Genomic DNA, 23,930 nt, shown 5'->3' on the forward strand with positions numbered 1-23,930 from the left:
TTAGCATGCACCAGACCTGTGGGCACTTGTGGCCCAGGCATATGGGGAATGGATACCCAGATGCAGAAAATGACTTGCTGCATAAAACAGATGGCACTGGATTTAAGATATTGCTGTCCTAGAGGAAAAATGACACAGACACTGTCATAGCAAAGCTGCAAAGGGAACGGGCACCTGTCTGCAGTAAGTGACTAATATACATGGTAGCTGCCTTATGAGTTTGGTCCAGCACGAAGACCCCAAGGTGCATGAACTACTAAAATGGTAAAGTGACAAATGATGTTGTTAAGCAATTTCAATGAAATTGCCTAATTCGGAATGGTTCGGGAGAACCGAAAAACGATTGATTTTTTTTACAAAAGTTCAGAAAAAATTCATTTTTGAGTTAGTGCGCACTAACCCGAAAATCAGGGCCCCCGAAAAAAAAAAACCCCGAACCACGGGAAAAATGAAATTCCCATGGGGGGAGGGGGAGGGGGGCCCTAAACGAAGCCCGACTTGAAATTTTTACCCGAAGCACATCTCTAGAAATGATATTGTTAGTGATCTATCCAGAAAGGGAAGACATTTTAGGATTGTTATGTGGTAAAAGTTTATGGAAACAGCTGGTGTTGGTAATGCCTGGAACGCCCTTGCGGAGGAAGTGGTGAGGACCAAAACTGTGAAGGATTTCAAAGGGGCATGGGATAAACACTGTGGATCCATAGTCTTGAGGATGTGAATGAAGAGTAGAGGCATGGGGGTGGCTTGTGGGAATGACGGCTGCTACCTGGTGATTAATAACCATTCAATAAACATGCACATGGTTAATGCGACTCCAACATTGCTCTAAGCTTCAATGGCAAGAGGAAATGTGGGAAAAAGGATTTGCATTCACAAATAAGCGGGGAGTAGTTTGCTTGTTGTGGTGGTTACTACCCCAAACCAAATTAGCCTGATACTTCACTTTCAATGCATATCCAAGCAGCTCTCTGCTTCAATGGCAGGGGGGAATGAAGAACAGAGGATTTATATTCAGACAAATATCAACAAGGACTAAATTGCACAGGTTGGGTAAACAAATAAGCGTGGGGGTAGCTTGCTTATTGCAGCGGTTACTACCCCTTACCAATTAGGCTTGATACTTCACTTGGATGCAGCTCCAGCACTGCTCTCTACATCAATGGCGGGGGTGGAAGGTAACTAGAACCAAAAAGTTACCAATAAGGGCTATGACCTCAGCGGTCAGAGTAACAGATAAGTATGAGAAAAATAAGTGTGAAAGCTTGCTGGGCAGACTGGATGGGCCGTTTGGTCTTCTTCTGCTGTCATTTCTATGTTTCTATGTAATGAGTGATTTTATTTGTCATGCCAAATGTGGTGCCTGTCAGAATTTTTAAATACTATTTCTGACTTAGGGTTCTCCTAACTGGTTCAGGAATCATATTTTGGATGTAATTTTTTATATCTTTAGATGGTTTGCATGGATTTTATCATAGTCAGTTGGTTCCCGTATCTTGTTCAGATCATTTTAGATTGCTGTTTTCTGTTAAGGATACATTCAGAATAAGGATGTTTCTTTTCTCTCCAGGAATTTAAAGGATATGTATCCAGTAAGCCTGGCCAAAATTATTATTACTATTAATTTAGCTATGGAGACAGCAGTTGATTTATCTCCTAATAAAGGTTGAATGAGTGGGAAAAATCTCTGAGGAGAGTATTTTAAAGTTTTATGTTATTTGTTATTGTGTGATTTTAATGTAAATGTGTGCTTGGTTAATATATATATATATATATATATATATATATAAAGATATATACAGATTATATATATATATATATATATATATATATATATAAAGATATATACAGATTATATATATATATATATATAGAGAGAGAGAGAGAGAGAGAGAGAGAGAGAGAGAGAGAGATTGAGATTGTTAGATCAAGGACCAGATGTTCCTTCCTAGTTTCACGAGAGACTTAAGTTGATGAAATGTCTAGCAGCAACTTATTTTTAATAGGAGTGATCAGAAGGACTGATCGTTGAGTATGTTAGCTTTATGTAAGTCCAAAAGATGCATTTGAGCAAGCTAAAAATGGCTTAGAATTTTCACATTATTTAATGAGACATGAATTGTGAGAGCTGTCAGTTAAACTGGGAAATAAATGAAATGTTCAGGGTGGTGACAGAATTAACCACTAGTCTCATTAGTGGGCAGCGATTTGGAAGTGGTGGTGGTGGTGGTAGTGGGGGGAGGGGGCAAAAGAAGTGACTAGAAGAGAGTTTGTTCTCCCTTATTTATAAGCTTGAATAAGAATATAGGAAAATAGCTTACAAGATCATTAATCATTGTGCTTCCCTGCCTTTTAAATCATTATTCTTACCTTTTCAGCATTCATGGAATGATATTTTAACCTGGCATTAGAATAGCATTGAAGGTCAGTCGGCTTAAAGGAAAGCAAACCCTAAGAAAAGATTCAAAAGTCCCTCACAGTTCTCTCAGCACTCCAGATAAAAAGATAATAATAATGAGGTGTATGCTGCTGAATTATACTGTATATCTAAACAAACCTACCAATATATCATTTCCAGCATTCCATAGTATACACTTGATGAAGGTCCCAAAGAAAGCAATATCAGGGAAGCTGGACTGGAAAGCTTTTAGTGTGGCACCAGCTTTAGCAACCCACTTAAAATTGCACTTCACCTGTGTAAGTGGGCTTTTGAAAATTGCTACAATATACAGTATGCCATTGAACTGTCAACAGGTTTTACCCGCATTAAGTGCATTTAGGCATGTAAATAAATAGCTTTTGGAAATTCCTACGATAGTATGTTACATTTATATGTGTAACTCCTTTAAAAATTATGAACTGTTTAAGTATTTTATTTAGGTGACATATGAAATATTTTTAACTAAAATTAAAAACAAATACATAATATTGTTGATTATGCAGTTCATTGCCTTCATGCATACAGTTTTGTATTGGAATTGTCCTTACAGTAATTACACTTGCTCATTATTTTGCTAAGGCTTATCTTTGTGGTTTGCCAGTTTTAATCTATAGTTTCTAGTATACAGTTTACAATGCTATTCTTAATTTTTATTTTTTTATTCTACATATCTCTGAAATAGGAATAAATATGGTCTATTGTGTATGGCCAACATACATGTATTTTATTTCTAAGAACCTATAGCCCCAGTTTTTAGAATCCTTTTTTACTCTCCTGTTTATAATTTGTGTAATCCCCCCTTGGGACCGACCTGGCGGGAGCCCCCCCCCCCCCCCCCCTTCCCCCAGGGCAGACTCTGTCAGTCCTCATGTTCTTGGGGTGCCTGATGCCTCCACCTGGGGAAGAAGGTGTAAGTGGGTGAGATTTCCCTGCCTTCACCCCAAGAAAACAACTGGGACTGTGAACAAGGTTGGTAGTGTGTACAAATATATACAGGTTTATTAGACTATGGGGCAGATTTTAAAAGCCTACGTGTGCTGGGCCTATTTTCAAAAGGCCTGGCAGCGCGCGTAAGTCCCGTGGCTTGAAACAATGGGCAGTCCGGGGGGCGGGTGTGTGGCCAGAGGCCTCTCTTCGGCTGCTGGGCCTGGGGATCGCGCGCTGGAACTTGGCCAGCATGCGTAAGTTACGCCCGCCTCTGGCAGGCGTAACTTCTGGGATAAAGGTACGGGTTGTTTTTTTTTCGGGCTGGGGGGCAGGGGAAAGGAGGGGAAGGTGGGGGGGGCGAAGGAAAGTTCCCTCCGAGGCCGCTCCGATTTTGGAGCGGCCTGTGAGGGAACGGGGAAAGCCATCAGGGCTCCCTTAGGGCTCGGCGCGATCAAGGTGCACTAGTGTGCACCCCCTTGGTTGCTCCGACCCCGGATTTTATAACATGCGTGCAGCTGCGTGTGCATGTTATAAAATCAGGCGAGCATTTGTGCATGCCGGGTAATGTGCACAAATGTACCCCGTGCATGTAGGTTTAAAAATCCGGCCCTAAATAAGTATTCTCATTTCTATATGACTATGTACATCACTATTAGAATGTCAAACAGCATACTTATCTACTCATAGTTAATAGTTTCAGGCTACACAATTATATACATTTTTACAAGCTAGCAAGAACATTTACTATTTGGCAATTTGGGGTTGTTGGCCCCCACAATATACCACCATAAAGAAATGAAGGGATACCTTACATTTCCGCTTAATAAAGTATTATTAGTATCTTCCCCTTTTTATCCCAAGTCTCACACATGTGAAAAGATGCAACTGGGCTGGTGGGCAGTGTTGGCCAAGGGGTCCATTGTATCTAAACCACTGCCATCTCCTTGGTGCCACGTCTGCTCTGCTAAAAGGTCTGTGTCAACGCTGGGATTTAGGCCCTCCTGAGGGACCCAACTCCACCTCCTGGAATGCTTCTGGGGTCTATGCCCTCCTGGGGGACTGGTCAGTCTACCACTGAGGTCTCCTTGCTCAAGGGAGACACAGGGTAATCTCTCAATCTGCTGCTGGGGTCCCCTCTTCCTGGGGGACAGCTCAGTCTCCGGATCTGCCGCTGTCCTTTGGTTCCTTCCAATTTGAGGTAGGGATCCCTCTCTGTTTGGGTGACTTAGAGAACTCCTCATAGCCTCTCAGACATCCTCTTCCCTGATACCCCTCATTACAATAGCAAAGGGAGGAGGGTCCTTCCTCTTTTCTGCTAACCCAATTTTCATCACAGTCACATCTGAATATAAGGCCCCCCTGACTATCTGTTCAATTTGAGCCCTGTCCATGTCCTGTGCCGTGATTGTCCCCTTCCTCACAGCTTTCAGTAGGACATGCTCCAGATGGGATGCATATTGAGAGAGCTTTTCCCCAGGCCTCTGCATGATAGTTTTGAAGTGTATAAAGCAATACTCTTTGTCTTCTGTACTACCATACATGCTTTCTAAAATGTCCAAGCAAACCTGGGCAGTAGCATCAGGCTTGGAAAGGATCATAGACATTACTGCATCAAGGACAGTGGCATGCAAACCATCTACCACCCTCTTCTTTTTCTCCAACTCAATGCATTGTCATTCTTGTAGCATCTGAAAGGCCAAGACCATCCAGTGGTCAAATTCCTGGTCTCGTGGAGTGGACTCAACTTACCTCTTGGGTTCTGCACAGACCGGCAGAGCTGCGAAGCTGCTTCCCTCTGTGGAATGCTGTCTGTATTGTCTAGCAGAAGAGGTATTGTGGTGCTGCAGACCAGATTTGCCACAAAATTTACAATCCTCTGAACTTAGCTGCCTTATAATTTTGCTGCTTGGCCATAAGCCTATTGGCCTGTATGAAATCCAGGTCTTCTGGGCAACAGCAGTCTCACAATGTGTTCTAAGCTTTTCTATGTACAATGTCTTGTCCATCTGCTTACATCATTCTTTGGAGGGGTCACCTGGAAAGGTCAGTAGGTAAGTCAGTCCCTGTGTCCTTGTAATCATTTATCTCTTTACTGCAGACAATGTGATTGACAAAAATGGTGCCAATTAGTGCTAAATTGATGTAGATTATTGTTTAATATGAGCATTAATCCTTTTGAAACTGACTGAAAACACATAGGTCATTTAAACAAATTTCACATGACCATGGTTTTTCTCAATATCTAAGCTAACTTGGAATCAGGTAATGGAACTGTTATATTAAAAAGTTTAGAACATCAATATAAATCATATCCATCATAGTTTTCAATTTGAGTATGTTGTTGCCATTCATAAGAACTCAATAGGCTTGGTCTAGTTGAGCCTGTTGCTATTGAGTTCATGTTGACTTATGCTAAAAGCATGCACTTTCCCTCCATGTGTGTAATACGGATATGCAGGAGAAAAAAAATTGTTTTCATTTTGCTTTTGGGAGTTTTTTTCCCCATGAATTTTGATTCGTGGATTGTTTGATTCATTTTCATCTGTGAGAAAACAATGAATCATACAATTTAAAAAAAGACAAAACATGGCCAAAAAATGGAAGCGAGGCTTCCCGGGGCCTCCTGCCCACCCGAAAAAATTCCACGGCTGGGATCCCCCTCCCCTGGCTCCCACTTACTCAGACTGGTGGGGATCTGCTGGATTCAGCCTGGGCCCATGCCAAAGCCTCAGCCTTGTGTAAGCTGAGGGCACGGTAGGTTGCCCAAGCCTCGGAGCCTTTAACTCCAGCGTGACCCCAGTGGACGGCGTCATTTGGCTTGCAAGTGCCGAAGAATGAAGAACAAAAAGGACCAAGAGCAGGCTCCAAGACCTGGGCCTGACACTGGGCCAAGGCCCAGGTATCAGGACCTGAGCTCATGGTTCAGCCCCCAGTATTGGTCTTGGGTCCGGGCTTAAGCTTTGGCATTGGGACTTGGCCTCCGTGTCAGGTTGTGGAGTTGGGTCTGGGTCCTAGCTGAGGCCCTGGCATCAGGACCTGACCTCTGGGCCAGGTCACGGCATCAGGCATAGGCCCAGGCCCTGGCCTAGGCCAAGCCCCAGATCGGGTTCTTGGCCTCTGGGTTGGGTTGTGGTGTTGGGTCTGGGCCTGGGCCCTAGCCTAGGTTGAGGCCACAGCATTGGGACCTGGCCTCTGGGCCAGGTTCTGGCATCAGGCCTGGGTCCGGGCTGAGGCCTTGGCATCGAGACCCAGCTTTTGTTGGATAGACGAGGAATTACGTACATTTTTTTTGTTTAATTTTTGGGGGTCTCGGCCTAGATCCTGGCATCATGCTTTGGCGTAGGGTACAGACCCTACTTTAAAATGAAATGAATGAAAAAGATGTGTTGCATTTGGGGGTCCCCCGAATGAAATAAATTAGCCATATTCATCGCGTTTTGTAGTTTTGTTTTAAATGAATGCACAAGCCTAGTGTAGAACCACTTCATTTTTAATGTATTTTCCACAGCATTAAAATTTGACTAACTAGTTTATAGTTAATTGGTCCTGATTAGGATCTCTTTTATATATGGGGACTATATATATCCCCTTTGCTAAGCCTGAGGATCCTATTCTATCTTAATTGACTCTTGAAATATTAAGCATAGTAGGCTTATAATTATTTCACTCATTCGTGTAGTGCCCTAGGATTTCTGTCATTTGATACTGAATCTATATTAACTTTTGGATGGTTCCATTCTATCATCACCCACACTTGAGTTATGTAAACCTCATTTGGTCTAATGTTTGGGTCTGGTTTCCATGTTATATTCCCAAATTACATTCCCACTAAAAGTACTGAAAAAAAAACGGTCAAATCACTTTCCATTTTCTTTCTGTGCTCCAACTTATCCAACTACAACTGACTCCAGCTCCTGTACTCCCTTTTGAAGGTCATATGTAGTCCAGGTAGCAAACTATTCTAACAAGTCATCCACCTCTAAGGAAGTTACATGCATACAATATACATAAAGAATGCTAATATTAAGTCATTTATAAAACACATGTTAATCTTGTTTGGATGGAAAGCATGTCTTCTTTTCCTATGAGGATTTCTTACTCATATAGGAGCTGTGGTCCTTTCCAGCCTCTACCATGGTTCTCTTTCTTGAGCTGTAGTCTAGTTATCCTGGTGAAGAATAAAATATTGATCTACATGTACTTTTGATTTTCTTCTCCTGACTAAACAACTTCTCCCACCTCCAACCTTCAGAATATGTCCAGTCTAAAAGTTGATGCATAGTAAAATTATGAATACATTTAGCTAAATGAGGGGGACAATTTGGCAATCTACCTAAGTAAATACCTATTTACTGGGAATGTTTTTTGAAAATTTGCCTCTATGTAACTAACAAATATTAGCAGATTTTTGTAATCAGCTTTTGGTTGAAAATCAGTTTTACTAAATTTACTGATATCTTCTAACAAGTAAGCTTATCAACATTATTCTGATTAGCTTTTGAGTTTAAATTATTTTTGCAACCAAAAAGGTGAATTTTCAAAGGTGTTCCATATGTAAAAATAGCATATACATGTGTAAGTATCATCTACGCACATCAAGAGTCTGAGCATATTTTTGGTTTCACACGTACATTTTATCGGGGAAAAAAAGGGCATTCTAGGGTAGGGTTCTAAAATACACATGATTATATTACCAAACTTATTTGTACACTTTTATACCTGCTAATTGACTCATGCAAGTTAAATAGGACTTGTCTCTACAGATTTTGAGTAGAATGATCTAGGTGAACTGGTAAGGGTTAAGGATGATGCCCTAGAGGATTTAAGTTTACTGGAGAAGGACTGAGTGAACTGGTGGCAAAATCAGCAAACTGGTGGTTCCAAATATACATGTATTTTCATTATAGTATATGCACCTACTTTATAAAATAGCTGCTTTCCACATTAAAATCATGGTTATTATGTATACATGTTATATTTTTTGTGTGTCAAAAATGTTTATAATATGGATGGAGAAAGCATGTGTTTCTTGTATTGGAAATATTCACATGTACTGAAACATATGTGCATACTTTGGGAGCAGAAATATGTAATAACTTATTAACTGTGAAGCTCCTGCCGCATAGTTTATAAAATATCAGCATTCATTTCTGCATGTCCACTTACGCATAGAAATGCAGTACTGTGGATAGGATTGAAAGTTGGCTCCAGTTATACTAAACTGCATTATGGCTTATTTTATAAAAGCCACTGAATCTTTTTAAACATAGTATTCCCTATTTTCTGCTTATTAATGCTCACAGCAAAAGAAAACTGATGAAAAATAAAGTTTAATGCTAATAGCACTAAATTCCTGCTGTACTTCTGTTAAAATGCTGAGGTTGCATATTTTGTGTGTAAAAGTACTTGAATTTCTTAAAAAGAGATATCCAGATGAAAGGCTCCTTGCTTGCTTCAGTCATCTTGGGAGACCTGACAAGATATCTCGCCATATGACAAAAAATGTTGAATATAACGGGATTCATGTTGAGATATCCTCTGGCTAAATGGCCAATAATGAACATCTGCAGGATATACTATTAATGATTCTTAAAGGCACTGTAAGCTCAAAATATTAAAGAATACCTCATGACTATAATTAACTGAAGTAGAGAAAGAGGAGAGAAGTAAGATTAATAGAGATAAATACAGGTATTGTAATCATTAAAATTGAAAGCACACTTCTTCTTCAAATGGCTTTCATAAGTATTTATCCATTTCAACAGATATTCACATTTAGGTATTTCAATAGCTAGATATTCATATCTTCATATCAAATAATGTAATGAAGTTGAAAGCAAATTTTACTGAAGTAAGCAATGTATTTGAATGTCACAAACCCAGGACAGATTTTTGGCACAAAGACCTTAATAATTTTTTCCATTATTAGTGAGTTATGACCTAACATGAACACTTTGTCTTACTCTGAAACTGTTGCAATTTTATATAAATCTCAGCCCATGACATAATATAGAAATTCTTTCTGAAGCCTGCTTTATAGGCTCTTAAATTTCTAAATAAAACAAAACATATAACTTGTCTAGCTGAGGTAGAAGTTTCATGGACCATCAGTGAACCAAAACAAAAAATTATATTCCTTATTTACCCATAACCAATATCTTACCTCCCTCCCTCCTTTGTTTTCCCTCTCTCATTTGTGTGCATGCAGCCTCAGAGCTGGGCCTCCATTCATGGACCAGGCTTCAGGGCCAGGCTCAGCATTGAGCTTAAGCTTCACTGCCGGGCCCAGCCCAGGCCTAGGCCTCAGTCGGGGACCAGGCTTCAGGGCTGAGGCTCCGTGCCAATACCAAGCCTGGCTAGGCTTTGGTGCCAGGCCTGATCTAGGCCCAGGGCTCAGTGTTGAGATCAGGCCCAGGACTGGGCCTTGGCTTCAGCACTGGGCCTAGGCCTCACAGCTAGGCACCAGTGCTGGGCCTAGGCCTTGGGATCAAGCTTTAGAACTGTATCTTGGTGCCAGGCCTAGGCCTTGGCACAAGGACCAGGCCTCAGGGTTGCATTCCTGCACTGGGGCCAGGCCTCGATGCTGTACCCTTCCCAGGCCTGTGCCTTGGTGCCAGACCAGGGCCAGGATGATCAAACCAGAGCTGCCGTAGGGTATGTTTTTGTTTTAGCAGTTCAGTTTTTTTTTCATTGTTTCAGGGTTTTGTTTTCTACTTTAATGGGATTTTTTAGGTTTGGCAAACATACCGAAATGAAAAAAACATTACATGAATCAAATCAAAATAAACCCCTTGCCCCCCTCCCCCCCAATCTGAAAAAAACAGAACAAAGATCTGTTTTTTGATAACAAAGATGTTGGAGCTGTACATCTCTAGTATTTGGCCATTGGATTTTTCCATCAGAAATGCACAATTTTTCCTTTTTTGGAGTAAAGTATAGTTGTCATACTTTAGATAATTTTTCCAATATTTAAAAAATCATCTTTCATATTTAGTCCTTCTGGCATGTTGCAAATTTTTTTTTTATATGTACAAACATCTATACATTCTCTTCTATCCCTTCTGAAATTTCACTTATAAAGGTATTGAAGAGGAATGGACTGAACACTGATCGTTATGGCACAACGATGGCCACAATCCCTTTATCAGAATGAACTTCAGCTCAATGAGAGAGAATAAAAAGTATTTCACTATTCTTCAGTTGCTTCATTGCCTCATGCAACTATGCTCAAAAGCACACAGTTCAAATTCATAGAAAATTCAAATTCATAGAAAAGTTGCATAAATAACCTTTACGTGACTTTTTAGAAACATATATAGTACATTATTGAACTTGACTTCATTATGGAACACTGGCACCTCGTTATCTCCTTCTTATCATCCTGATGTCACCACCATCTGAAATTAGAGAGCATGTTCAGTAAGTAAGCTTTCTCTGTCTAATTTCAGATGGTGGTGACATCAGGATGATAAGAAGGAGATAACGAGGTGCCAGTGTTCCATAATGAAGTCAAGTTCAATAATGCACTGTGGGGTAGATTTTAAAAGGTTGCGCGCGGGCATACATGTGCGCACGCTACCCGGTGCGCACGCATGTTATAAAATCTGGGGTTGGCACGCGCAAGGGGGTGCACAATTGTGCATCTTGTGCGCGCTGAGCCATGCTGCCTTCCCCGTTCCCCCCCCCCCCAGGCCACTCCAAAATCAGAGCAGCCTGTGAGGGACCTTCCCACCCCTTCCCCTAACCTTTTCCCACCCTAGCCCTACTCTAATCCCCCGCTACCCTTTATCTCACCTTTTGCGCCTGCCTCTGGGCACACGATCCTCTGACACAACGGCAATGGCCGCTCTGTCTGAGGCCTCTGGCCCTGCCCCCGGACCACCCCGGACAGCCCCTTTAGTAAAGCCCTGTGACTTACACGCTTTACACGCGTTGCCGGGCCTTTTGAAAATCCGGCCCTATATGTTTCTAAAAAGTCATGTAAAGATTGTTTATGCAACTTTTGCAAGATATACCGTGCCTCTGAACTTTGCATATTTATTTATTTATTTATTTATTTATTTAAATACTTTTCTATACCGAAGATCATGTACAAGTACATATCGGTTCGGTTTACAGTGAACCAACAGTTGGAAATTACATCAAACAATAAAAACATAATTTAACTAAACCTATTTAATATATGATGTGATTATGGAATTCACTCACAGGACAAAATGGTGATTCGTGGAATGCATCAGGGATCAGATCTAGGACCGGTTCTGGTCAACATTTTGTGAGCAACACTGGATGAATTATTTGAGAGATGGGACTGAATAGATGCACCACTTGAAAGACTAACATTTCAATTTAAAAAAAAAAAAAACAGAGCAAGAAAAAAAAGCTTTGAAAATAGGCTGTTTAATAACAAAAATCTGTGTCAGAGTCAACAAATCATCAGCTTTAACAAGGTATAAATAGCAGTTTCAACTTTCTTCACCTCTAAATGTGTTTAGATAGGGATTTTAAAAAAATGTTGCTATAAAATTGCGACTAAGAGCTTAAAACATTAAATTGTATAACCATCAAATGTAGTGGTGAGAATGAGTCAGTGGATTATAGATAAATTTATCATGATAATGGAACAGGAATCTGGGGTTGAAAAGCTAAAATGCTTCTTAAGAAGTGGCATTTCTGATTGAACTCAAGGAAAACTTGACATCAAATTGATGGCAAAGGCCAGTCCTCCATCCTCCCAGCCTCCGAATTGCAGGCATTCTTCCCCAGGCAGTAGTGGTAATTTCTGCTCTTCATGTCTGAAGGAAATGTAGAGCACTTTCCTGTCCTATCAGTTTAGTAAATGTCACTTTACAGGATGCTTTCAAATAGCTCCTCTTCTCTTTGTAACTTAACAGCTAGCCCTTCTAGTATGGCACTGACAGCCTATTCTGAATCTAATTAACAGTGATTACTGATATTGAAGATTTACATTTAATTGCATTAATATTATGCAACAATGTAGAATGGAATGGTAACATTATTGTTTTCATTTAATCTGTTCCCATCATACTGCAGGTGTCTTCTGACCTTGACACATCGATCAACTGCTATTATTGTGTTTAAATTTATGTTGTCTCAAATCTATATGATCTGCTAAATGCAATGTATTATTATCCTCAACCACTGAGAGGTCACAGTCTTTGGTGGAAATCTGTGGTACTTCCATATAAAGGAATGGAGATTTCTGTGGTTACGTGTGAGCTAGGCAACAGAGCACATGAGGTCAATTATAGTATTTTGGATCTCATCAGTAGTGGGCCAGGAAGAGATTGTAATCTTTCCTTCCTCATTTTCATTTTGGCACTATTGAAGTGGGGGAAGGGAAACTCCTTGATCTTAATTTTGGAGGGGGTGGGGTAAGGGCCCTGAGAGCACTATTTGTATCTAAGGTAGTTATCTAAGGAGTCTTTCTTCATTGTGCCAAGGGTTGGATGGATTGAGGGACCATGATCGTTTTCTTCTGTGTTGGAAGGTGGCATGGTAGCCCCTTGATCTTTTTGGTAGGGGATTGAATGAGGAGAAAAGAGAATATGTATGTTGGGAGGGGGACAGCCCTAATGATAGGGTCTTCTTTAGTGTTGAATGTCAGTGTGCTGGCCTTATCCGCATACTAATACAACATCCACTCCAAGTAGGTATTGCGTTTTAGGCCTTACGAGCATAAGAAATTGCCATGCTGGGTCAGACCAAGGATCCATCAAGCCCAGCATCCTGTTTCCAACAGAGACCAAACCAGGCCAAAAGAACCTGGCAATTACCCAAACACTAAGAAGATCCCATGCTACTGATGCACTTAATAGCAGTGGCTATTCCCTAAGTAAACGTGATTAATAGCAGTTAATGGACTTCTCCTCCAACAACTTATCCAAACCTTTTTTGAACCCAGCTACACTAACTGCACTAACCACATCATCTGGCAACAAATTCCAGAGCTTTATTGTACGTTGAGTGAAAAAGAATTTTCTCCTATTAGTCTTAATATTCTACTTGCTAAGTTCATGGAAAGCCCCTAGTCCTTCTATTATTCAAAAGTGTAAATAACCGATTCACATCTACTCATTCAAGACCCCTCATGATCTTAAAGACCTCTATCATATCCCCACTCAGCCGTCTCTTCTCCAAGCTGAACAGCCCTAACATCTTCAGCCTTTCCTCATAGGGGAGCTGTTCCATCCCCTTTATCATTTTGATTGCCCTTCTCTGTACCTTCTCCATCGCAACTATATCTTTTTTGAGATGCGGTGACCAGAATTGTACACAGAATTCAAGGCGCGGTCCCAACATGGAGCGATACAGAGGCATTATGACATTTTCCGTTTTATTCACCATTCCCTTTCTAATAATTCCCAACATTCTGTTTGTTTTTTTGTCTGCTGCAGCACACTGAGCTGACAATTTTAAAGTAGTATCCACTATTATGCCTAGATTTTTTTCCTGGGTAGTAGCTCCTAATATGGAACCTAACATCGTGTAACTACAGCAAGGGTTATCAATATTTTTCCCTCTATGCACAGCAATACCTTGCACTTTTCCACATTAAATTTCATCTGACATTTGGATGCCCAATCTTCCAGTATTGCAAGGTCCTCCTGTAAATTATCACAATCTGCTTGTGATTTAACTACTCTGAATAATTTTGTATAATCCGCAAATTTGATAACCTCACTCATCGTATTCCTTTCCAGATCATTTATAGATATATTAGTATACTGCTGCATCCTTCAGTCTCAGACAGCTTCGACCTCTGTGCCTCACCTTTCTTCCTTCTTTCTCCTCAAGTCTTGGGAAGATGGCTGCTGCCAGGTCTTCATGCCGCTCTCTCCGGGGTCCACGGAACAGCAACAGCGACGGTGTTCACCATGATTTTCCTGAGGGCTTCCTAGGGTGCACACGCACATGCCACCCACGTCTTTATCCATGTCATGGATAAAGACGGGAACCTTGGGGGCGTCCCCTCCGAGTGACATCATCACATCCTGGTATTTAGCCTGCCCTTCGTTTGCTAACAAACCGAGTTAGCAAGGATTGGATTACCTCTGGTCTAAGCTGCTCTGCCACTTCCCAGCTGCCGCAGGAAGCTCTCTCTGCCCTTCAGGGTATTCTTCACTATCCTGGGTACCCACTCCTCGGGGGCCCTTCTACTCTACTCGAGGGCTTGGTCTCCCTAATCTGGTGCCTGCTCCTGAACAACTTCTGCCTGCCAGGACCTTCCATGAAACAGCTTCTACTTCAGTGAGTACTAACCAATTCAGTATGTCTCATCTCCAGCTTCAGCGCTGTGTCTACATCTGGGACCTGTCCCTGCCTTGTCGCGCTGCCTATCAAGTGTGAGAGTAGTCTCCTCTGCTGAGGACCCCTGGACTACTTCACCTGGTATCTTCACTGATGCCTGCTCCCCGGGCAGTACCATCAAGCTCTACAATAAATACAATTCTCTGTGTCTGCGTGTATAGGGTCTAGCCTTGTACTGCGGTTCCTCATGGGGCTCCTCCCTGTGGGAGTGGCCATCACCGCAGTACCCAAGAATCCACTCCAACACCTCAAAACATAACATACACAATAGCATAGTATGCTCTCCTTTACCTGTTATTTCCTGATTGCCCACTAAAGCCTTATTTGTACCTGATGTTCCTTAATTTATATGCATATACACATGCTAATTTTTCTGCATTTGAAGTAACATCTTCTGAGATCAGATTAGTGTACAAAATAGAACTTTAGTGTATAGCAGTCATGTGTGTTCTAAATAGACTTAGCATGCCTGATAAACATTAATGCACAGATCTCATGGTGAACAAATATATTAATATTACCCGGTCCACTGTGTAGACCTTGTTATTGATGCACTATGATATCTATTATTTTCAAGCATTCATTTTCCAATTGTACTTTTTACATAGGTAGTCACCAGAGAATCAAAGTTAACCTAGTTGTTACAAAGGCTGAAGGTCACCTACGCTAAATCAGTGCTATCTTTAGCATGCAATGAATCTCAAGCAGTTTTACATCAATTCAGGCTGTTTGAACAGGCTTTGCTGTCCTGCAAACACTTTTTTGATGCTTTGAAAGATAGGACATGTTCTGAGAATGAGAAAGGAATAACTCTGGACTTCTCAAAATTCTCACTTTTTTGTGCTATTTCTGAAAAGCTTGACTTTGATGAAGGATACACTTTGTAAAGATTAAGCCCCAGAAACAATGATGCCTTTACAGCAATTCAGCAAACCATTTCTCTTCTGAAAGCCATGAATCATGAAGAAGGAAAGTCTTTCAGAAAAGCATTATGCCGAAGAAAAGTATACGACCAAGAACCACTGTTGAAAATGTTGATATTGCAATTGATGAAAGAACCAAAAGCTTCATGCAATTGTTAATACAGTTCAGAGGAGCAAGCCTATAATTGTAACTTAGTAAAAGACCTCATTATGTTTATGGAAGAATGTGAACCCTTGGGCTGAGATGAGAGGTGTCTCCGCCCACAGGGAGGAGCCCTGTGAGCCTCACCATCAGCAGGTGCAGACTCAGTGGCGTGGGACACAGCTAGAAGTAGAGACTTTATTATAAATGGAGAAAACAATAATATCCACAGAATAGCAGATGTAGTAGTACAGTACTGAGCAATGTGGGAAACCCAGAGTGAGACCACAGATGAGGTAGTGGCCTGCAGAGCGAGGTACGCCGATACTGTCGGTATAGTAGATGTTGAAGTACTGGTAGAGATGCCTGAACCCGGAAGTGGCTCCTGAAGTTGGTGTTCAGATATTCTGTAGTGCAGGAAAACTGAATGACTTCTACCGAAGGAAGGCAGTAGTGACCCGGGATACGGGGTACACCGCGTAGGATCCTTAGCACACTTCGTATAGTAGAAGTCAGTATAGGTACTCACAGAAGATGGCTCCTGGAGAGAGAGAGACCTGAGAAGCAGGCAGTCAGGCATGTAGGCCCTCTGAGGAGCGGATAGCCGGGAACGCAGGGGTGCCCTTGAGGAATGGGTACTCAGAGCGTCCAGATGCCATGACCAAGTCAGGAACTGGAAGTCCTTGAAGAGGAGAATTCAGCAAGATGGAATTCTTTGCTAACTCAAGGAAGGCAAGGGCTGGTTGGATTAACTATGCAAGCGGGTTGACATTATTGGGAGGGGACGCCCCCGAGGTTCCCGCTATGACGTCTTCATGAGAGGCCCTTGCACGCATGCATGCACCTCAGTGATTCCGGGTCCAAGATGGTGGTCGGCAGCGCCCACGCTGTCCTGGGAACGTTGGAGAGGATTGGCAGAGGCCGCCATTCTTCCCAAACTTGATGGAGCGGGGAAAAAAAGAGGTGAGCACGAGAGGTTTCAGCCGTCTGCGACCAACAGGCATAACACTTGATCCCCAGACATCATCAGAAGATGATGTCTGGGGATCAAGTGTCTGGAGACAGCATTATGCATCTAAGTAAGAAGCTTGACCTTTTAGTAAGAACTGTTGCTCAACAGTTTTGAGGAGTGAAATTTGATGGTAAAAAATAATTATGGCAGCAAAAATATATCCAGTCACATCAGCCATATCTGAGAGGTATGCCTTACTTACAAATCTATAATGCACAGACCACAGAAATAACCCAATACCCTCAACTGAATGATCATCTATTAGAAAACTTTAATCCATTTCTCTTCATTCAATCATGAAATGCCAAAAGATAGATAACTATCCATTTCTTGGAAACTAGGTCAAGATCCTACACCCAAGGACACAAAACTGGTTCTCAAGTTTGCATGTCCATGCTGAAAATAATTCTTCATTTTTATTAACCTCAGATTCTTAGTGAGAATCAATAAGATCAATAATAATATGTAGTTGAAAAAATGTATTCTACTTGATTGTTTTAAGGTTTTTATTATTAGCTATAAACTTAATACTGATTTCACTGTTTAGAATTAAAAAGCAATTACTTCAAGAGTCACAGTAGGGGAGTGAGTCTCATACATTTGTACAGAAATGTACAGCACTTAGTTCAAAACTGAAACAGAAATTGTTTCTGTTTCTTTCTTGTGGCCTAATTGGCACTCTGGCAAGTGAGAAACTGATAACGTGCTGACATAAGACCAAGACAGCTCAAAGCTGCATCATTGGAATTAAATTTTGCAATATTTCTAATATTCTAGTCAAGTATCTTCACACGTTTACATAAATGGATAAAACTTCATAAAAATGGAGTGTCATCATGCTTGACATCGTAAAGGAAATGCAATTTAAAATGTTCCAGAGAAAAGTATGTGCATCAGAATGCAGGAAATGTGTCAAGATTTGATTTTTTTTTTTTTTTTTTAACTGGAGTGGCAATAAATCATGTTGGTATGTGGGAGAAATAGGTTTAGGAGAGAATGCCTGCCGTGTTAGGTCTCCATTTGTCCACAGTGTATAAGGGACAATGTTGAGAGTTTTTTGTTGTTTTTTTTTAAGGATGAGTGAATTCAGTTGTCACTATATAGCATCAACTATATTTTACTATGGGTTCCACCTTAATACATTCATACAACGTATCTTGTTTATTTATTTTATTTATTTAAAACCTTTTCTATACCGTCGTTTAGTATTGCACCGTCACAACGGTTTACAATGAGGCACGTAAATATATATTTGGTAAAAATTCTTACTAACAATGTGCCAGGATGTTTATCGCTAACAAGTATTAATAATATAAGGTGCGTGTTGTGTGGTCTGGATCTTGTCCTTTTACTGGTTCATGAAAACCATACAACTGTTGCTCTATTTACTTACTACAGATCTCTTAAGCTATTACATGATAATGTATACTTATAGGTGTGGTATATGGTGACTTAGCTTGTTCAATTAGACTTCAGAATTTCCATTCTCAATGTTAAATGCTTTCTTGAAAAGCCATGTTTTCAAACTTTTTTTTAAAGAGTTTTAGGTCTCTGTAATCTTGTTTCCAGTGGCAATGAATTCCATAGTGCAGGTCCGGCTAGTGATAGTGCTCGTTCTCTGACTTGGGTCAATTTTGCTGTCTTGGAGCTTGTTTCCCATTGGAGGTTTTAAACTCATATTTCGTTAATGTTTCAGTTTTCTTACTGTGCTCTCAAATTTGTATAGGTTTACAGCATCACCATTCTAATTTGGCCGTTTCTTTAGAAAAAGAACATACTGCATTGTAGGAATTATACAATGTACATAGGGACTAATTGCATTTTGCTTAATCTCTCAAAGATGACAAGTTGTTGAATGTTTATGTTGAGAGGATGAATATTATTCATGAGAGTTAATTCTACTGTTTGATATTCTCAGCTTAACCAGAATTTGTGTGAGTTACAGCTGTATTATTTATATTAGACTTAAACTTTTAACACTGATAACACTGATCAATAAAAATAAATACTGTTATTATTTCCCCAAAGAAAATGCAAAATTCTATGATAAATAAGCCTGCTCTAATCAGTTTGGGACAGGAGGGAAACCAGCTGCGTTATCTTTGCATTTCTAGACATAATTTTAGCTAATGCTGAGGTCCTGGTCCACAAAAACAAAATCAGTTAGAGAACATAATGGGGATCATATTTCAGTAAGCTGGTGACTATTAGCCAGATATTATAACTTGTCCTGTATATTCAGCGGGCTAGATGTCCTGATGAATATATTATCCTAATGTTATCTGGCTACATGTAGCCGGATAACTAAAAACCTAACCGGTTAGGTTTGAATATAGCTGGTTCGATTTTGTAGTTATCTGGACATGTGTGTGGCCGGATAACTTTCTACTTAACCAGATATCTTCAAAGAAATCGGGTTAAATAGCACTGTCAGTATTAACAAACAAAAAAAAAAAGAAGAAGAAAGAAAAGGGCCTGCAACCCAAATCTCCCAACCTAATAAAGGGTCACCTGGCAGGCCGTAGGCCTCCATGTGAATGCTGCAGTCCCAAGGGTAGGATCCCTTCCCCATTTTCATTTCTCTTTTTACAATTATTCCCTCCCCCCTCCCCACCTAGTACTAAAGGGATCGGGTGCAACCCTCCCACCCCCTGGCACCCCCCCATCCTGCTTCCCAGGATGTCAGAGGCGAGTGTCTTAAGTCACCCGCTCCTGGTGGCTACAGCGTTGCTTCTGACAGGAAGCAGAGGAAGCAAAAAATATATCCTCGGTTTACGCTTCCATCACCAGAAGTGTAAGCTAAAGAAGCTGGAAGCATAAACTGAGCCTAGTTTACGCGTCAGCTCTGCCTGTCAGAAGCAGTGCTGAGGGAACGGGTGAGTTAAGACCCTCACTCCCAGCAGAGGTGTTTTTTGGTTATTGCGGGTGGGATTGGGAGGTTCCGGGAGTCTGGGGGCTTGTGCTCAGGACCTTTGGTACTGCAGATTGGGGAAGGATTTTAAAAAGAGGTAAGGGGTGCTGGGGGCCCCCAATCTTGGGACTGCAGTATTTACAGTAATATTTGGGGGCTGGGAGATAGCTCGAAAGGGCCCTTAACTTATTGGGCTGAAGAAGTGTTGCGGGCCCTTTTATTTTATTTAATTTATTACTGACAGTGCTACTTAACTTGATATTTTCAAAGATATCCAGTCAAGCAGCTAATTATCTGGCCAGACAAGGCTGCATAACATTAGACCTGCTCTGAAGCAGGTCGGCTAACTTACCCCTAGATTTATCATTCTACTATTTGATGAGGCGTGAAAAATAAGGGGGGGGGCGATAGTGGACAGCCAGCCACATCGAGGTGGTGCAGTTTCGCCTGCCATAGTGCAGCCGCATCGCCCCCATAGCGCCATGGGAAAAGGTGTCGTTATTTCCCGTAGTGCTGCCGGCAATAATGTGGAAAAACATCATCGCCCACAGTGCTGCCGGGCGATAACTCTGCTCAAACCCCGCGCACACACTCCTCCCCCTTCTCCTAATGAGAATAATACTACCGCGATACCGGCACGTCGCAGAATAAAAGGATGACCCTGTTAGCTGGATAGCACTGAAAATCAGCTAAGTTATTGCCTGATTCACTGATCGGGGAATTAATTATAAAAGCCCAGCACGCACCAAAACCGGGAGATAAGCAAGTATATCAGGCAGGTGGGCGCCGAGTGGATTTTAAAAGCCACCTGTGTGTGTGTGTATCTCCTGGTACATGCGCAAGTGAGAAAGCCCAAACAGGGATGGGGAATGAGTGTGGTCCAGGGGGCAAGGACAGGACGTGGGAGTTCTGGGTCTCTAACATGAAATATATGCGCACACCAGGGTCCTCTGCTGCATAACTTTACTATTCCTGTGGATGGCGTGTAAGTAATAATAAAAAAATTAGGCTAGTCAGTGAGGTTTTAAGGGTTGGAGCTAACGGGGGGAAAAGGAGGCTAATAACCTAGGGGGTTTGGAAATCCTATCCCTTAACTGGGTGAACTGGTAACAAACTGGGGAAACTAGTAATGGCATCAGTGCATATCCCTTATAAAATTTCTATTCAACAAGAAGCAGCATGAACCAAGAAGGGAAACTTAGAAATATAGCCTAAAAGAAAACTTTCCCATAAACCATACACCAATTTTTTAGTTTTTTAATATTTTAATGCCATCATACTAGACACTACAGGTACTCAGATCTTCATTGTCTTATATCTCTGCTTTTGCCTTCACTTCCCCACAATTAAGGATCCTCTGTGCCTATTTATTTATTTATAGACATTTGATATCTAATTTTTATTAAGAATGGCTTCAAGGTAGATTACAACAAATTTAAAAAACAGATAATACCATTTGAATTTCTATGCAGTTAGTACCAAATTCACAGTTGGCTTCTCGGTCAGTATAGCAGTAAGAGTCCAATGGAGTGCAGCTTATAGCCTTCAAGATAGGTAGTCACGTGGTTCAGGTGGTAGGGTCAGTGGACTGGATTCTGTCAGGAAGGTTTGGGTGAAGAGCCATATTTTAGCTTTTTTTCTGAAAGTGAGATAGCAGGGTTCATGGTGTAAAGTTAGCGGTATCTTGTTCCAAATATTTGGTGTGTAGTAGCTGATTACTTGGAATCTATTGCCAGGCAAGCTATCCTACATTCTCTTAAATTCTACTACTTTTTTTTTTAATCTGTATTACTTCCATAAGTAGGTGGTACCATGTATCTATTACCTTTCTTAAAATATATTTTCTAATGTTGCTCTTGAGTCTACTCATTTTTTGCATCATGCCGAATAATCAAGAAATGCCAGCCCAGTTAATTTCCTGACTTCCATAGCTGTGCAATCCGATGATTGTTGCCTTAATCATTATATACTGAATCCTTTGCACTGATGTTATGATAGCATAGACTTAGGCCTGGATTCACCATTCTTGGGGGGGGGGGGATTAAGGAGGGTGAGGGGTTTAAATTTTTAGTTAGGGAATCGGTGCACGTATGGACATAGACTCAACTTATGGAATTCTCCATATGTCCATATTGACCGAAATTGACCCCCCCCTTTCGACTTATGGACTTATGAACATAAACATTTGGTCTGCACATCCCTATTGGATAAGTTCTTAGAGGAGAAGTATATTACCTGCTATTAATTAAGTGGACTTAGAAAATAGCCACTGCTATTACTAGCATCAGTAGCATGGGATAGGCAGTTTTTGGGCACTTGCCAGGTTCTTATGGCCTGGATTGGCCACTGTTGGAAACAGGATGCTGGGCTTGATGGACACTTGGTCTGACCCAGTATGGCATGTTCTTATGTTCTTACACGTGTTATTAGAGGAATGATATACTAACCCAACCCATCCACCTTTAAGCCTTTCATGTTCTAGATTAGTGAAGTGGGTGTCTTGCAAGAGAAGTATGTGCGCATGGCTTTTTCATGCATGCTGCAGGATATAAATCCTCTTGATTGGGGAGAATATTCCACACACATTTAGGGAAAGACAGCTCAGTTCCATACTCATTTAAACTTTACTTCTAATTTTGTAGATATTATTACATTATGTATCATTAGAAAGAAGAGTCACCATATATTGAGTATGAGGCATCTTAAACCATACTTTATAGCTGAGCCTTCAATTGCTGACATATAGATCTTAATATTAGAACCAGCTTTCTGCAACCATGCTAACACTCTATAAGCATGCCTTTTTCTACCCCCTTGCAGATTCCAGAATAGCAATTGAAAAACAAACAGATGCTCCCTCCCTACCCAACCTCCCAACTTCCACCACAACCCCCAACACCCATCTAAGCCCTAAAAACCCTTTACCACTCAAGTGGGAAAAACTTCGGGACCCAAGAAGGAAGCATGTCCCACCTATCCACACTTCACGTCTTCCGTCTAATCCCACTAACCCATCTGTAGATGCTGTTCCAAGGCATTATTAACAAGGGAAGTAAAAATTTAAAAGAAAAGGGTTAGTATCAAGAACATATTCACAGTAAAAAGTTTTCATACAACACAAAATATGATCTCTATAGAATTTGCTGCTTAAATATGACCTTCAACAAAGCACAATGCTCCTGCTCGCAGCTCCTAACACAAAAGAGGAACACCAGAGAGTCCCAAAAAAGAAAAAGGAAAAGGTTAAAATCAGCATCCAGTAACTATCCATCAAGGAGATGCCAGAGCATCACCGCTGTTCTGCCATACCAGGACTTTCTGTGCAGCGTTCAAGATCAATAAAAAGTCGTCATTCAAAAATGGCAAAAAATCCAAAGCATTGAGAGATTCTGCAGCATCTCACTGCTGCAAAGTGAAACTAGGAGCTCAGCAGTACTTCTAGAATGATTCAAACATTCACTAAGTACAACATTGAAGACACCGTCATTTCTGTATAAACTAGGTGCAATGCTTAGAAGGACTTTAGCATAAAACTCCAGGAACAGCACTTGCAGGACAAGATAGCTCAGTAATCGACTTCCAGCAGCCACAAGCAAGGTTTCATTAAAAAAGAAATCTCCACCCTTACATTCTGCCAAAAGTCCAGGAGATCAAACTTATCAATGAAAAGTGTCTCCTGCTGTTAGGTCTCCATCACACGCTCTTTGAGGTGATTTTTGATGCACTGTGCTACTGCTTTGATTGAGACCAGCGTTTCCGATGCGCCATTGCAGAAAATGTGCATTTTGACCGAATAAATCATAGCACATCACATTTTCAAACTCTGCAATTCCTTCTTATCGGCATTGACTGTTGTTTTTTTTTCACTGCAGATTGGGTAATAAATCCTGGAAAACTAATCTACAATTACCCTGAAATTCCAGCATTTTTAATTCTCTGGCAGCATAGCATTTAGAACCAGGTGCTTGTCAGTAAAATTAGGAAGCCTGATGGTAACTACTCATGGTCATCCTCTCTGGGTTGATGGCGGCACCAGGGCCCGATGTACCCAATCCAGCTTCAGTAAACCAGCTCCTGTTTCTAATTTGAGTAGCGCAAGCAGTCACTTGGAGAAGTATTTCACGGTGCTGTTGTCTTCCATCTGCTCCAGCCATCCCCAGGACGTGAATATTCAATGTTGTGATCAGTTTTCCAAATCATCAAGTTTTTCAAGGATAGCTGTATAATTCCTATCCATCATATCC

The sequence above is a fragment of the Rhinatrema bivittatum genome, chromosome 9 (genome assembly GCF_901001135.1).
Source record: "Rhinatrema bivittatum chromosome 9, aRhiBiv1.1, whole genome shotgun sequence".
Classification (NCBI taxonomy): Eukaryota; Metazoa; Chordata; class Amphibia; order Gymnophiona; family Rhinatrematidae; genus Rhinatrema; species Rhinatrema bivittatum.